This window comes from Thunnus albacares, chromosome 10 (genome assembly GCF_914725855.1).
Source record: "Thunnus albacares chromosome 10, fThuAlb1.1, whole genome shotgun sequence".
Taxonomy (NCBI): domain Eukaryota; kingdom Metazoa; phylum Chordata; class Actinopteri; order Scombriformes; family Scombridae; genus Thunnus; species Thunnus albacares.
The window spans coordinates 35,243,883-35,260,560 of NC_058115.1; the positions used below are offsets into that span (position 1 = coordinate 35,243,883).

Genomic DNA, 16,678 nt, shown 5'->3' on the forward strand with positions numbered 1-16,678 from the left:
TCATCCAATCTCCTTTGCCTGAAGGAGTGACGTGTCCTAGTGAGAATTTTGTGCTCCCTGCAGCTGCAAACATAGAGCTTGTAGGCCTGGTCCAGCTTCACCAGGGGGTCCAGGTTTATGAGTGATTTCTCCAACACTGTCCAGGGTTTGGAGCTGTTTGCAGGCAGGCACATGGCAGGAGACTGCACCATTGGCCTGATGCCATCTTGTTCCTCAGCAGCCTGCACATCTTCCTCAGGCTGGATGGTGTCCTCCTCTGGCTTGTGAGGTGCTGGTGGTTTGTGCCACTTTGGCCCAGGTGGGAGGGTTAGGGCAAGGGGCTGGGATTAGGGTTAGGGCAAGGGGCTGGGATTAGGGTTAGGGCAGGGGGGTAGGGTTAGGGTGGGGATGGGGTTAGGGGTTAGGATTAGGGTTAGGGGGTTAGGGTTAGGGGGTTAGGGTTAGGGGGTTAGGGGGTTAGGGGTTAGGGTTAGGGTTGGGGTTGGGGTTAGGGTTAGGGGTTAGGTTAGGGCTAGGGTTACGGTAGTTATAGGGGTAAAACGAGGTTTGTCTCACTGGACAAAACGGGACAAATGTGAATAACTTTTGATAGGGAGGTCATAGAGACTTGGAACCAAGCTCCATCCCCACTAATTCAGGTATGGCCTTTCCAACAGTACCACCCATGAGCATGTGCGAGCTTCCGGTCCTGAGATACGTCACTTCCAGTTTTTGAAATGGCCGTATCTCAGGAACGGAAGGTCGTAGAGACATGGGTCCAAGACTGGCGCGTTCAGAGCCCCCAAATTACTCCCGAGTCTCTACAACTTTTGGTTCCCGAGTTATAGAGCAAAATGTCCTCCCCATTGGAAATGAATGGGATGAAAATTTCAGTATGGAGGCCAAAATCGACCATGCAGAAAGTATTTAGGAGCACGTTTCAGGTCATTTGGAGTCTATTCGTACCACCCATGGAGTGACTTTTCGAAAAATCTTGACACCCATGAGAGATGAGGTAGGCGTTAAGGTATAAGAGGTAGGTAAGTATTTTAAAGGTAAGTCGTGGACTCTTCGGTCTGGCCTGTGTTTGTGTGTGTGTGTCTGTGTGTGTGAGTGTGTGTTTGTGTGTGAGTGTGTGTCTGTGTGTTTGTGTGTGTGTGTGAGTGTGTGTGTATGTGTGTGTGTCAGTGTGTGTTTGTGTGTGTGTGTGTTCTCATTTTTCTGTCCTGGTGGGGTCCACAACCTGACATATCACTCACACCGTGGGGACTGATTTTTCCCGTGGGGACCGAATCCCGGTCCCCACAGGCACGAGCATTGCAATCAATAGAAAAGAGGCTCCTGATGTGCCTGGTGACGTTTTTTTGAAAAAAAATTTGGTCCCCTGGGGATTGAATTTCACTTCTTTGTGTATGCCCTAGAGGTCACACTCGGTACTGCAGTGTGTGAATTTGCACTCATGGGGACCTTTTCCTGACGTGTGTAACTGTGTGAAAGTGTGTGTATCATATAAGCTTCATATTTCATAGAAAATATGACAGTCTGTGCAGTTTAATGTGATTAGATTTTTATGTTATCAAATTACTTTTTCTAAAATCAACAAGGGAACACATTTAATCATTAAACTTCCTTTCAAAGTGATTTTATTCTTTGGAAGAAACTAATAATGACATTTTTGTTGGCCTGAAGTAAACAAAAAATATGAATTAATAAATACAAGAATAAACAATTATTTGTAAATAAATAAAAGGTCTATTTTTGTAATGTTTCTGATATTTATTTCGTTTATTGTGCCCCACATACTTGGAATAAGCTTCAACAAAACTTAAAGTTTATCTCATCTATACTGCTGAGACAATTCCTAGTTTTAATTTCTAATTTTATTAATTGTAACTGTCAATGCTTTTATTATTTTTATTTATTTTTTTTTCTCATTGTCAATCCCTACACTTTAACTTTTTAGCATTGTTAATTTTATCTTGTTTTAAAATGACGTAGACATATATTCTTTTATTTCTATTTGATTTTAGTTGTGTCTGCATTCATGGTATGTCTGTACCTTGGCACCCTTGAAAATGAGGGTTCTCCCTCAATGTGTGTTCTGAGGTTTTAAAATAAATGTAAATAAATCAATATTCATACAAACCGAGGCTACAGTTAGCCATGAACTGATATTTATACAAACTGAGGCTACAGTGAGAAGCAATGTACTGATATTTATACAAACTGAGGCTACAGTTAGCTGTGTACTGATATTTATACAAACTGAGGCTACAGTTAGCTGTGTACTGATATTTATACAAACTGAGGCTACAGTGAGAAGCAATGTACTGATATTTATACAAACTGAGGCTACAGTTAGCTGTGTACTGATATTTATACAAACTGAGGCTACAGTTAGCTGTGTACTGGTATTTATACAAACTGAGGCTACAGTTAGCTGTGTACTGATATTTATACAAACTGAGGCTACAGTTAGCTGTGTACTGATATTTATACAAACTGAGGCTACAGATGGAAGCAATGTACTGATATTTATACAGACTGAGGCTACAGTTAGCTGTGTACTGGTATTTATACAGACTGAGGCTACAGTTAGCTGTGTACTGATATTTATACAAACTGAGGCTACAGTTAGCTGTGTACTAGTATTTATACAAACTGAGGCTACAGTTAGCTGTGTACTGATATTTATACAAACTGAGGCTACAGTTAGCCGTGTACTGATATTTATACAAACTGAGGCTACAGTTAGCTGTGTACTGATATTTATACAAACTGAGGCTACAGTTAGCCGTGTACTGATATTTATACAAACTGAGGCTACAGTTAGCTGTGTACTGATATTTATACAAACTGAGGCTACAGTTAGCTGTGTACTAGTATTTATACAAACTGAGGCTACAGTTAGCTGTGTACTGATATTTATACAAACTGAGGCTACAGTTAGCCGTGTACTGGTATTTATACAAACTGAGGCTACAGATGGAAGCAATGTACTGATATTTATACAAACTGAGGCTACAGTTAGCAGTGTACTGATATTTATACAAACTGAGGCTACAGTTAGCCGTGTACTGATATTTATACAAACTGAGGCTACAGATGGAAGCAATGTACTGATACTTATACAAACTGAGGCTACAGTTAGCCGTGTACTGATATTTATACAAACTGAGGCTACAGTTAGCCGTGTACTGGTATTTATACAAACTGAGGTTACAGTTAGCCATGTACTGATATTTATACAAACTGAGGCTACAGTTAGCTGTGTACTGATATTTATACAAACTGAGGCTACAGATGGAAGCAATGTACTGATATTTATACAAACTGAGGCTACAGTTAGCTGTGTACTGGTATTTATACAAACTGAGGCTACAGTTAGCCGTGTACTGGTATTTATACAAACTGAGGCTACAGTTAGCTGTGTACTGATATTTATACAAACTGAGGCTACAGTTAGCCGTGTACTGGTATTTATACAAACTGAGGCTACAGTTAGCTGTGTACTGATATTTATACAAACTGAGGCTACAGTTAGCTGTGTACTGATATTTATACAAACTGAGGCTACAGTTAGCTGTGTACTGGTATTTATACAAACTGAGGCTACAGTTAGCTGTGTACTGATATTTATACAAACTGAGGCTACAGTTAGCCGTGTACTGGTATTTATACAAACTGAGGCTACAGTTAGCTGTGTACTGATATTTATACAAACTGAGGCTACAGTTAGCTGTGTACTGATATTTATACAAACTGAGGCTACAGTTAGCTGTGTACTGATATTTATACAAACTGAGGCTACAGTTAGCTGTGTACTGATATTTATACAAACTGAGGCTACAGTTAGCCGTGTACTGGTATTTATACAAACTGAGGCTACAGTTGGCTGTGTACTGATATTCATACAAACTGAGGCTACAGTTAGCTGTGTACTGATATTTATACAAACTGAGGCTACAGTATATAAATATGTGTCAGGGTCAGAGAAAACTAAAAAAAACTTGTTTTCTTGCAGAATGCTATTTGTTCAGGATACCCAATACATAATACACTGTTTTTGGACTATATTATTATATTATGTGTTAACAATACCGACCAGACATTAATGCCTTGCAAAGTGCAGAAAGGAGCTTTTGCACTTGAAGAGGTTCTACAAAACGATGCTCTAAATTAAGTTAATAATTCAAATTAAATTAAAAATAAATTACAGTTTGTTTTCAGGTAAAAAGATGTAGTGAATGTAATAGTTACTACATTGTAGTAAACTGGGGTCAGAATTCCTTAAATTCAGTGTGTTTGCTTCCTCGTCCACTGGAAATGAATGTTCAGTGATTGTGTAACTCACTCATGCTGTAGCCTCTCTACGCACTCAGGGTCTCTGCGTTGTGTTTTTTGTTTTGTTGTGTGACTTTTCTGTCACAACGAAGGGCGGGATTATCCTGCAGACAGACTGAATATGAGCAGCCTTTCTTGTTCTCATCATCCAAAGTGAAATCCGCTAATCAGAAAATTCTGCAGATAGGAGGTTTTGCGCTTTGGCCATCGATATCAGAGTTGTGTAACTTAACTGCCGACACAATCCCAATATTTCCTGCTTTACTGCTTCAAAGTAAAAGCTTGTAAATTACTAAATAACAGGAGACTTTTATTGTGAAGAATTTACAGGAAGTGAAACATGTTTTCCTTGTTTTTCCCCCATAGGAAACAAGCCTAGACTTTGACAGCACAGAGATATGCATCCTTGAAAGTTCACACCCTGGTGTTGGCGATGACCTGGATGTACCGCCCCTGACAAGAACTGACAGTGTAAGTTTGCATAATGAATTGTGTGTGTATCAAAGCCTGATATATCTTATTACTCTGTGCCATAGATCTCCGTTGTTGTTCAAAAACTATTAAAAACATATTGAGATTTGTTGACAAGAGGAAAATTTTGAAAATTGCCAGCCAAATCCTTTAACATTCGTTCCAAATAATCCTTCAGCAAATAATTATTTTCTATTAATCTTGTAGCTGTTAACACAACTCTGACAGTGCATGTCATAGTCTTGCCCTAACCCTGTATGGGTTAGGTGATAGTCAGGTTCAGTTGCCCAGGTTTTAAGGGGGTCTCATAGACGATGTAAGATTTTCATACCTGCTTAATGTGTTAACACTTTATTTGAAGGGGTGTTGATACGACTGATATAAGACTGCCATTAACATGACATGACAAGACTCATGAACATGACTGTTGTCATTAAGTGTCATTCGGTCAATTATGTCTTTGTCATGACAACGTAACGTCAGTCACGGTTATGACTGTTGCCATAATTGGCCCCTTATGTCACTTTCAAAGGAAGTTGACATTGTTTGCCACATCATAGTCAGGACAACTTTACATTAGCCAAGGCTTTCATCAAGGTTTCATTACAAGTTATTATATCACAATCAAATGCTTATAAACTGTCAACAGTATTGGACTTAATTTACATTAAATGTTATTATGTAGTCAAATGCTTAGATAACAGAACGTTGAGTTACATTAGAGACCTGGCAAACAAGTGCCAAGTCATTTTTTGATTATGCCTGCTGTGTCATGTTTATGACATGATATTTAGGTTATATTGGCTTGGCTAATGTAAAGTTGTCATGACTATGATATGCCAAACAATATCCACTTTTTATTGAAAGTGACATAAGATACCATTTATGACAAAATCATAACCTTGACTAATGTTATGTTATCATGACAAAGACCTTCCAAGCAAAGTCAACTTTGCAGGGAAAGTGACATAATTGACAGAATGACACTGAATGACAACAGTCATTAATATTCATTAATGTTTATGACAGTTGTCATGTCAGTCTTATGAGCACCCCTTTAAATAAAATGTTATTGTTAATGTTTCTTGCAGATAATTTAGCTATAAATGTCTTATATTCCATTTCCAGTTTACGGAAGAATACCTGGAATCAATCTCCAAGTTATCTGATGGATCAGAAGCCTCTATGAGCTGCATTGAAAGCAGTGTTGATGAATATATTCCGCCAAAAGACTCAACACATGGAAGCAGTTCAGAGGAATCTTGCGATCTTATGAGCACGGTTCCATTGGTGAAACCCAAGAAGCAGAAGACGTCACAGAGAACTTCTAGAGGAAAGACATTGCCCAGTACCTCTTCAGATAAAGATAATAGGAGAACAGAAAGTGAAAACTCTGATGACACTAACCTGGGAAAAATATCAGTAATGAAGCTCCAAAAAAAGAAAGATGGTGCCAGAGTGTACAGTAAAAAGCATTATTGTCTGTACTGTCCCATCCAATGCCATAAAATGGCGAGGCACTTAATATGCAAACACAGAACTGAAGAAGCTGTAAAAAAAAGCTATCGCTTTTCCTTTGAACTCAAAGGAATGAAAACTGCATTTTGATCTCATTAGAAACAAAGGGAACCGTGCTCATAATAATGAGGTCCTACAAACTGGTAGTGGAACACTGGTTCCAAGTTGGTGAACGCAAGTGACTACATGCACTGCATAAACTGTGAGGCTTTTCTTCAAAGGAGATCATCATGGAGACACATGTCCAGGTGCAGGCTTTCACAAAAACGCAGCACAACAAAGCCTGGCAAAAGTCGGATCCAGTCACTCTGTGCCTATGCACAGCCTGTCCCAGAGGGGGTTAGCAGAAAGGTTTGGGAGCTGGTAAATGCTATGCACCAAGATGAAGTGACAAACATCATCAGAGAGGAGAAAAGCATTTTGAGACTTGGAGAACATTTGTATGCAAAGCATGGACATGACAAGACCAAACATGAGTACATTAGACAAAAAATGCGAGAAATAGGAAGACTGATTCGGCACTCACGGAAAACTGGCAGACTGAAACGAATGGAGGACTTCTATGTACCTTCGAATTTCAACTTTGTGGTCCAAGCAGTTAAGGATGTGGCTGGCTTTGATGAGGACAAAAATATCTACAAAACTCCATCCTTGGCTCTGAAATTGGGTCACAGTCTCAAGAAGATTGCAGATATTCTTGAGTGTGAAGCACAGATGGCAGAGTCTGATAATGAACAATTTCTTAAGAATCTGGAGAGAAGCCGGGGTCTTTATGACAAAAAGTGGAATGTCTCTGTGTCATCACGTGCCCTACAAACTCTAAGGGAGGGGACATGGAACACTCCTCAGCTCCTCCCTTTCACTGAGGATGTAAAGAACATGCACATGCATCTTGATTCGTGCAGAGAGGAATACCAAAGCAGACTAAAGAACGATCCAAATAAGAGGAACTGGTTTGACTCTTTGTGAGGTGATCCTGTTTAATCGCAGGAGAGAGGGTGAGGTGTCAAAGATGCCGCTCAGTGCATTTACCGTAAGAGACACTTCAAGAGTTCATTCAGATTTGGCACTAGGACTCTCAGAGCTGGAGCAAAAGCTTTGCCAGCATTTCCAACACATTGAAATAAGAGGGAAAAGAAACAGGAAAGTTCCCCTCCTTTTAACACCGGACATGCTGTCCTCAATGGAAGCCTTGGTTGCACATCGGCGGGCCTGTGGTGCACTAGATGAAAATCCCTTTTTCTTCTCCAGACCTGAAGCAGAGACTCACTTGAGGGGATCAGATGCCATCAGACAGATTACAAGGGAATGCGGGGCCAAGCATCCTGAAACTCTGTCCTCAATGAAGTTGAGAAAACATGTATCGACACTGTCCACAGTCCTGAACCTTAGAGATAATGAGATGGACATACTCGCAAATTTTCTCGGCCATGACATCCGTGCGCATAGACAGTACTATAGACTACCTGAAGGAACACTGCAGTTGGCCAAGGTCAGCAAAGTGCTGATTGCCCTAGAACAAGGCCGACTGTCAGACTTCAAGGGAATGAGCCTGGACGAGATCCAGATTGATCCCAATGGTAAAGGAAATATATGAATGTGTGTGTATATATATGTATATAATATTTATTTATTTATTTAAGAGTAAATGTCTTTTTCTTTCGTTATCACTGCTTTTCAGAGGGAGTGCTGGAGGCTGTAGACAGTGATCATTCAGAGACAGAGAGGGACTCATCGGTCTGCTCCTCATCGTCAGGTGGGTTGTACATTTAACTGAGAGAGTGGGATTGTTGAGATCAACCATATGCCAATTTATTAACTTTATTGTCTTTTTTTGTCAAAGGATCGTCAAGATGTAATACAAGACAGCCTACCATGGATGAGTTTAGTGATGAAGCTGCTTTCATAGGTATCCCACAGACTAACTAGACACTACCCTGAGAAATTAAAAAGACAACGATTTATTTTTTATTTGTTGTTTTAACAGGATCCTCAACAACTAAGAAAAGAAAGAAAACGGAGTCTGACAGTGATGACCCGGACACAGGTAATTCTCACACTAAATGCACTCCTTGCTATTTGTTAGTTACCTGCTTGTACAAAAAAGGAGGGAATTAAAAGAATTATGTGCTAGCATGCTAATATTCTACCAAATGTATCAACTGCTTTTGAATTGAATCAATACAATACTGTATTGAAATTAGACTGTTAAGCAGAAATCTGTGGGTGGAGCCTGTCACCTGGCCTCTGCCTCAGCTGGCTGGATGATAGAGCTGCTGCATAAAGGTTAATCTAACATCTCCCAGTATAAATTGATATATTCCTGATTCTTACTGGTTCTTTGAAGGGTTTAGTTATGTGTGGGCACCATTACACATGTCTGACTGTGGTTGAATGGACTCAATACTTAACCAACTACCAAATGTATGGTGCAGCAGTTAAGTTCTGGTCTTGAGTGCTAAAATCTTACTTTTTCACCCCCAAAAAAAGTTTATTTTCTTTGAATGTTTATTGTTTATTGCATAAATTACGATAGCAAAATTCAATTCTAAAACTATTCCGCTATCATTATCAAAAAATATTAAAATATAATTGCATAAAGCTAATTTATAATGATAATGGAATGAGTTCATGCAAACACCGAAAAATAAGATATAATAATACTGTGGGAAAAGCGATAATTGATCCCACAGTGTTCTGAAACTGCACCAAGCATTTGGTAGTTTGTAAGTATGGAGTCAGGTCTACTACTTACAGACACTTGTAACGGTGACCACACACAGCACCCGACCAGAATTTGACCACAACACATAACTCGATCAAAGAACCAGAAACCGGTAAAATCAGTAAGATGCTTCGAGTTCCTCTATCATCTCGTTTCTTCAAGATTTGCTGCTTCATGCAGCAGTTCTGCCAAGCACTCCAGAGACTCCAGTAAACTGAAGTAGAGCCCAGTTGACTGGCTCCACCCACAGACTTTTGATTGACAGCCTAATTTGCATGCTGTGCCAGGTGATTATTTTTTGGTCAATTATAGTACAGTGGTTGTTTTATAATAAACTGGGTGACAATAAAGTGGTTGGAATATTTGCAGAACGTTGGTTATAATACACTTAACATGCGCTGTATTGCAATCACCATTTTTTCTCCATATTGATTTCTGGTATTTCATAGCGACCTACATCTTTTTCTTTTTATAAATGGTTTATTCTTCTGATAGGACCTTCAAGATCCAACAGTGGACAGTGGACCTCTGATGAGCCTGGCAGTGTTGAACCTACTACCGCAGGTATCCCACAGACTGAGGCCATGGCACTTGATGTCCACATTCCCTCTTGATCCATCACCTTTTTCGCACAGAACAGCTAAACAGGCACTATTATAAAAAGCTCTGATTGGCGGCTTTATCACCTTCAAATGATGCTTTTATATCAAAGCAGCACAAATGCTTTAAGTACACAGACACTGACAAAGACGCTGTGTCTGTACATGGCCAAACAAGATAAAGAATTTACTGATTAATTGATTTTAGTAATTTTAAGAAAACTTATGAAATCAAAGGATTAATGATGTGCAGCACTTTCTTTCTCAGTGCTCCCAATGAAGTTATAGCGTAGTGGTTAAGATTCTGCTTTCTCCTTGAGAGACCGGGGTTTGATTCCCAGTCTGACCTCTCAGCAACACTAGATGTGCCTACTGTACCTCCAGATGTGTAAGTCATTTGGGATAAAAGCATCTGCCAAATGTATAAATGTAATTGAATTTAAAAAAATCAGATGCACTGCACTGTTAGAAATATTAGATTTTGTTAGTCTTAAGTCTTGTTATAGATGCCTTTCATTTAAACAGTGAAGGTGTGTTGTCAGTTAGCTGTAAATGTATTGTATTAATATATTTATTCATTATTTTAACAGGATCCTCAAAATCTAAAAAAAGACAGCGACTTGAAACAGGTATTTCACACACTAAATGCACTCCTTGCTATTTGTTTGTCACCTATTTTTACAAAAGGGGTATAGTTAAAAGAATAACATGCTACTGTTCTAATATTCTACCTTGTGTTGTTTATGGCTTTATTAGTCTTTAATTCTTTATTACAGCCCAGTGTAATCTGTCAGTCATTCACTTGTGTAATGAGGGTTTATGCATTCTAGCCTGAAATCATCTCAATCAATAGTCACATTTATACAATGAGAGTAGAGAGTGTCAGTCAGAGGTGTTATCTCTCACTGAGACTCTAAAAACCTGACCAACTGCAGGTAACATCAGGTTTTTAGAGTCTCAGTAAGAGATATCACCTCTGTACTCACAGCAGGAGATAACATGGTTACTAACGTGCCATGTAAATATAGTCAGTGCTTATGCTATTTGTTTTATGTTGTCAGCCACGAAGCCACTACTACCTTGAGATCCCCAGTTTATTCCTACAATGTGAAATAGGTTGGGTACCACATCAGTCAACACAACTGATGCTGTAAAAAGTTAGGTTACCATACTGTTTTTAAAAAAAGCTTTGACTTGGTGTCAGAATATCACTTTTCAGGATATTGCTTGATGAAATTACATATTTGATCAAAATAATTAGAGTGATTGGTCACTGAATAATCCTTTATATCGCTTTCTCTTTTTTCTGTCTTTCCTTCTTAGAAACCTCTAAGAGGAGGAATTGGTCATTTGTGGAGGTCCAAGCTGTTGAAAAAGCACTAAAAGCCTTCATAGAATCTGGTAAAGTACCAGGGAAATCAGAGTGTGTTTCCTGCATTCAAGCTTCACCAGATGCTCTTCAAAAGAGAAACTGGACGGCGGTGAAGTTCTGTTAAGAATTGGATTACTGCCATTCAGCGTGAAAGCGCAAAAAGACTTTACTGAATGTGTGTTGGTGCATGTGATGCTTAGTTGTTACTTGTTGATGAATGTGATGCCCTGTGTACTTGTTGTCACTAGGAGTGAATGTTTTAAACCAATTATGCTGCAACTATTTTGATTATTGATTAATCTTTTTTAATTATTTTCTTGATTAATTGATTTGTTGTTTAATCTATAAAATGTCAGAAAATGGTGAAAAATGTTCACCAGTTTTTCCGAAAGCGCTAAGATGGCGTCCTCAAATGTCTTGTTTTGTTCATAACTCAAAGATCTTCAGTTTACTGTCAGAGGACTAAAGAAACCAGAAAATATTCACATTTAAGAAGCTTTTAACTTTTTTTCTTAAACAATTATTCAAACAAATTAATTATCAAAATAGTTGGCGATTAATTTAATAGTTAACAACTAATCGATTAATCATTGCAGCTCTAAAACAAATGCACAGGCTGTTTGAAATGAAAGTTGTGTTACAATATGAGCTCGATTTGTTTCTCACTTTTGTACATTAGGTCTAGGTTTTTTCTGACCAGAGGCGTTTTGGGAGCAAATTCTGGTGGTTTCAGTCATAATGTTTCATCTCCTCTTTCGTAAAGTAGGTCTGGTGTTTGTAAAACCTATTGGACAACAATTGACAAACCAGTATTCACCTTTAAAATGTTTATTTGCAACATGTATTCAATAATAAAAGAGCAGCAATAAACAAAATATAAAAGTGAAATAATCTTGCTCAACTTTTGTCTGTTGAAAGAATCTTAAATATGGACAGTAGTGTGTTGTGTAAATGGACTGTAGGGTGTTAAGGGTAACCGTGCACTGGGGTGGAGGTAACTTTAGTGTTGAACCAATATGCAATCCCGATTTCTTAAAGAGGCCAGGTAAATTATCCATCATGTTTATCAACTGTTTAATTGTATGTTTGCCCAAAAATTATATTGTAGAATCAGAATCTGATCTATATTTGTAGAAAATCTGGCAGTCTGGATTATTAGATTTGGTGTTTATGTAATCTAATATTGAGTTTTCAATCCAATATTAGATTATCATCATGCTTTTCATGATTTGTGTTTAACAGTGGTGTTGGTTGTATATTAATGGACATAACATGATGGTCCCCATGGGAGGCAAATTCCTGACTTAACATGACGAGTCCCCAGGGGGGACAAAATTCAGGTTTAAAATTTTTTTGAGTTATTGAAGTTTCAAGTGATTTTCATGTTCAGAAAAATTTATGATTTTAGCAGTTAAAATTATGTCTCTAGACCCTTCAGAAAGGGTGGATCCCATCAGGCTGCTGCCAGTCATTGGTCCCCGGCATGTGATAAAAACCCGTATGTGTGTGTGAGTGTGTGTGAGTGTGTGTCAGTGTGTGTTTGTGTGTGTGTGTGTGTGAGTGTGTGTGTGTGTGTGTGTGTGTGTATGTGTGTGTGTCAGTGTGTGTTTGTGTGTGTGTGAGTGTGTGTGTGTGTGTGTGTGTATGTGTGTGTGTCAGTGTGTGTTTGTGTGTGTGAGTGTGTGTGTGTGAGTGTGTGTATATGTGTGTGTGTGTGTCTTTCTGTGTGTCTGTGTGTGTTTGTGTGTATGAGTGTGTATGTGTGAGTGTGTGTGTCTTTCTGTGTGTCTGTGTGTGTTTGTGTGTGTGTGTGTGTGTGTGTGTGTGCGCATTTGTGGTTTATGGAGACGTTTTGCATGGATACATGCCACACTGTGAGGACATTTTGAATTGTGAGGACAGGGTCGTCATAATTCGGACAGCGTAGACGTGTTTCTATAGGTGTAGAGACCCAGAATCCAAAGTTTCAGCAAATGTCTCCACAATTCAGATTCACGTGAATTTGTGTAAAATCTGTGTATGACACAGCGGCCTCTGTAGGTGGGTCGATGTAACTGCACCCACTAATGAATAATTCACACGTGTGAAGTTCACAGCTTTTGATTGGCTGACAGTCGCCTGTCCTCATAATTACGGTTTTTGTCAAAACTGCTGTGTTACCCTAAACGAGGTGACCTCTCTTCAGCCAGCCACCAAATCATTTCCTGGTTAACATTACGTTATATCCTGCTGAACCAGCACATTTTCACCTGCACCTGTGGAGAAGAGGTAAGACTCAAAACCCAGCACTACATTTCGCATCCAGAAACTAGTCAAGGCAACTTTTTTGATATCGGTAGCTAGTTGAAAGTGCCATTTCATCCAGCAATTGATCGTATAAATTTCTGGGAAATTAATGCCAACGCTAGCTTAGTTTGAGGACAGTTTAGTTTAGCTTAGTTTAGCTAACGTTGGCTTTGCTTGGACGTGGTTGATAGAGTGAGAGAAATTATAAGTGAAAATGTGATGCTTCTGCTTTCGTGAGAAACTCCCTTTTCAGGTGTGATTCTGTATATATGAACAGTTCATATTCAGTAGTGTGTTAGATGAATACGTATATGTTCTCTGGAAGTATTGGTATTACGGTATGTCAGTGCATTGTGGAGTAATGACGTTAATTACAGGACGACCAATAAGCTAACCATGCTAACCTAATGTTATGCTAACTGATGGCGAATAAGCTAACAATGCTAACGTCATGTTATGCTAATCGTAGTGTTGTCTTTGGACTAAGTAAGTGATGTGGGGAAAATCACTCGACTGGCGATGTAGTTTGCAGACTATCCTGTAAATTTATGTATGTTGTATGTTTGCTGAAATGTCTTTGTTATTAATTCAGTGTACTGGTAGTGTTGTAGGTTGTACATTATGAGGTAGTGCTATCAGTACTAGACATGAGCGAAGTTATCACACTTTAGTTTGTGAATTATGAATCCATGGTAATAATAATCCATAACAATAATCCATGAATACACACACACACACAAATATATATGTATATATATATTATCCTGTTTAATATAAGCATTTCACTAAAGTTTATTAGTGTTTGTTACACAATACTGCAAACATTTAGGAGAGCTGTCTTGTGACACCTGTACTAGTATGTACAGAACTAGTATACTATGTATGTACAGTATTGATTGTAATGTTATGTAGTTGTGTAGTGCTCAGTCATTATAATACATGACCAGAGGAAAGTTTGTGTCCACACATCTTTGACACATATACTGCCTTTTCAGGGCATTTACACTTTGACCCTTGACTTAATTTAGTCTAGGTTCAAAACTATGTGCTTGTTCACCAATATGGTGTCACATCTTGCCTGGACTTTGGGTGTTTTTTGGTCTTGTGTTGTGTTCTTTGGGGTCTCCTGGTTTTGCACTTCTGTTTGGTCCTTCGGTTCATGGGGGTTTTCTTGTATGGGTTGGGTGGTGGGTTTTGGAGGACTGCATCATTGGTTTGTTGGGTTGTGTGCTTGGGTTTGTGTTTGTGGTTGGTTTTGGATGGGTTAGTGTAGATGGCATTGAGTTTGTTTTCTGGGTTTTTGTTCTGTTTCCCTTGTGTGTTCATGTGCTCCTCCACACCTGCCCTGCATTTGGACTCGTTAGTCCTGCCCTGCTCCCTGTGTGTTCTCAGCCAATCAGCTCCCTGTATATTCACTCCCCTCTCTTGAGTTCTCCACCCATCTCCCCACCTGCACCTCATCTCCTTGTTAGTTCAGTTTCTTTTTAAGTTCTGGTTTTCTGTTCAGTCCTTGTTGGATTGTTTTGTGTTGTTTCATCTGCTAGTTCTGTTCTGCTCTGTTTGACTGTTCATGACCATCCACAATTAAAGGAGAGTTTTTTTCATCATATCTGCATTCCGGCCTCTGCGTTTGGGTCCACTCCTGCTTCCCTGAGTCTGACATATGGCTTACTAGTAAGGCAAGGCAAATTTATTTGTATAGCATATCTATTTGTTTGGCACATTTCCTACACAGACACTTAAAAGACTGAAATTCAACTGTAAAATAGGTCTGCAGTAAGTTGTTAACAAACTATGATAGGTAAACTGATCAGATTTTTTTCTATATCTTTACTGAAGTCATCATCATCTTTAGCATGAGATGTCAGCAATGAGGCCACAGAGAGTGAAGATTAAACCTAAAGAAGAGGCAGCATATTTTTCATCCTTGGGCAAGGACAAGGATGGATTCAATATAAAATATATTAATTCATTTAAAGGTGAGTTGCCATTTGTTAAAAATTCTTTAGCACAGGTATACTTTTAATTATTGCTTTAATCTCTGCATATTTCTGACACATCTTCTGTTCTTCGTTAGGTCGAGGAGTGTTCAGTTGCCGCCACTTTCAGAAGGGAGACTTTCTTATTGAATATCGATTGGAAATCAAACAGGAACATGAAAACAGGCTAAGACTGTACCACGATGCCCTGAAGGTTTTCATGTTTGAATTTCTCCACAATGGGAAAAAACTATGGTACATGTGTTGTCATACTTAATTTACAGTATTTTTTGTAAGTTTAATTTCACCCAGAAAAACAAACTGCCATTTTGTACTAACTTGATGTTAGTAGTGGCAGTAGTAGTAGTAGTAATAGTAGTAGAGGTGGTGCTGATTTATTCATTCATTCAGTATAGTGTGCTTCTGTCATTATACTTTTACATTTTGTAATCAGAATTTTTTGTAATTTCAGTATTGATGCAGCCAGAGAGGACGACTCTCTAGGGAGACTCATCATCACTGTGGATAGAAAGCCTCATCTCTGTTTATTTGCAATCAAGGACATCAGGCCAGGGGAAGAGATAACCTACAACTATGGAGATTCGGACTGGCCATGGAGATTAAAGGTACAGACAGAACTTCATTTTCACAAAGAGCTAACAAGTTGCTGTTTGAGTCTACCGTAATTTCACAGTATTTTCACAAAATAAACAAAACAGGTGCACCGTGTAGAGTAATAATGAATAGAGCTTTGGTCAGTCACCAGGTATTTTTACATGAACTTGAGTTTCCCTAGTAATAGTTTACTCCTGTATAGATAATTGTGTTGTTAACTCACTACGTATCAACAGGTACAGTCTTATTGTGTCTTACTGGTTATTTAATGATATTTTTCCCTTTCTGTACACAAGGTTTCAACTGAAGCACATCCTCACCATGCAGCCTGGGCATCTGACTGCACAAAGGTGTTGAACAGGTGACTTCATTTCTATTGAATGTTGGGTTAGGGTTAGGGTTAGGGGTTAGGGTTAGGGTTAGGGTTAGGGTTGGGGTTGGGGTTGGGGTTAGGGTTTAGGGTTTAGGGTTTAGGGGTTAGGGTTAGGGGTTAGGGGTTAGGGTTAAGGGTTAAGGGTTAGGGGTTAGGGTTAGGGGTTAGGGGTTAGGGGTTAGGGTTTAGGGTTAGGGTTGGGGTTAGGGTTAGGGTTAGGGTTAGGGTTTGGGTTTGGGTTAGGGTTTGGGTTAGGGTTAGGGTAGGGTTAGGGTTAGGGTGTTAGGGTTAGGGTTGGGGGTTAGGGTTGGGGTTGGGGTTGGGGTTAGGGTTGGGGTTGGGGTTAGGGTTAGGGTTAGGGTTAGGGGGGTTAGGGTAGGGTTAGGGTTAGGGTTAGGGTTAGGGGTTAGGGGTTAG

At 39.1% G+C, this 16,678-nt stretch overlaps 1 long non-coding RNA gene across 1 annotated transcript; it reads left to right on the plus strand.

The window, feature by feature from the left end:
* The first annotated feature begins 15,060 nt into the window (after nucleotides 1-15,060).
* LOC122990848 lies at nucleotides 15,061-15,771 on the plus strand. Its single transcript, XR_006405496.1, has 3 exons — nucleotides 15,061-15,273; nucleotides 15,372-15,487; nucleotides 15,746-15,771. It is a non-coding gene; the product is annotated as an uncharacterized LOC122990848 (long non-coding RNA).
* Nucleotides 15,772-16,678: the final 907 nt, after the last annotated feature.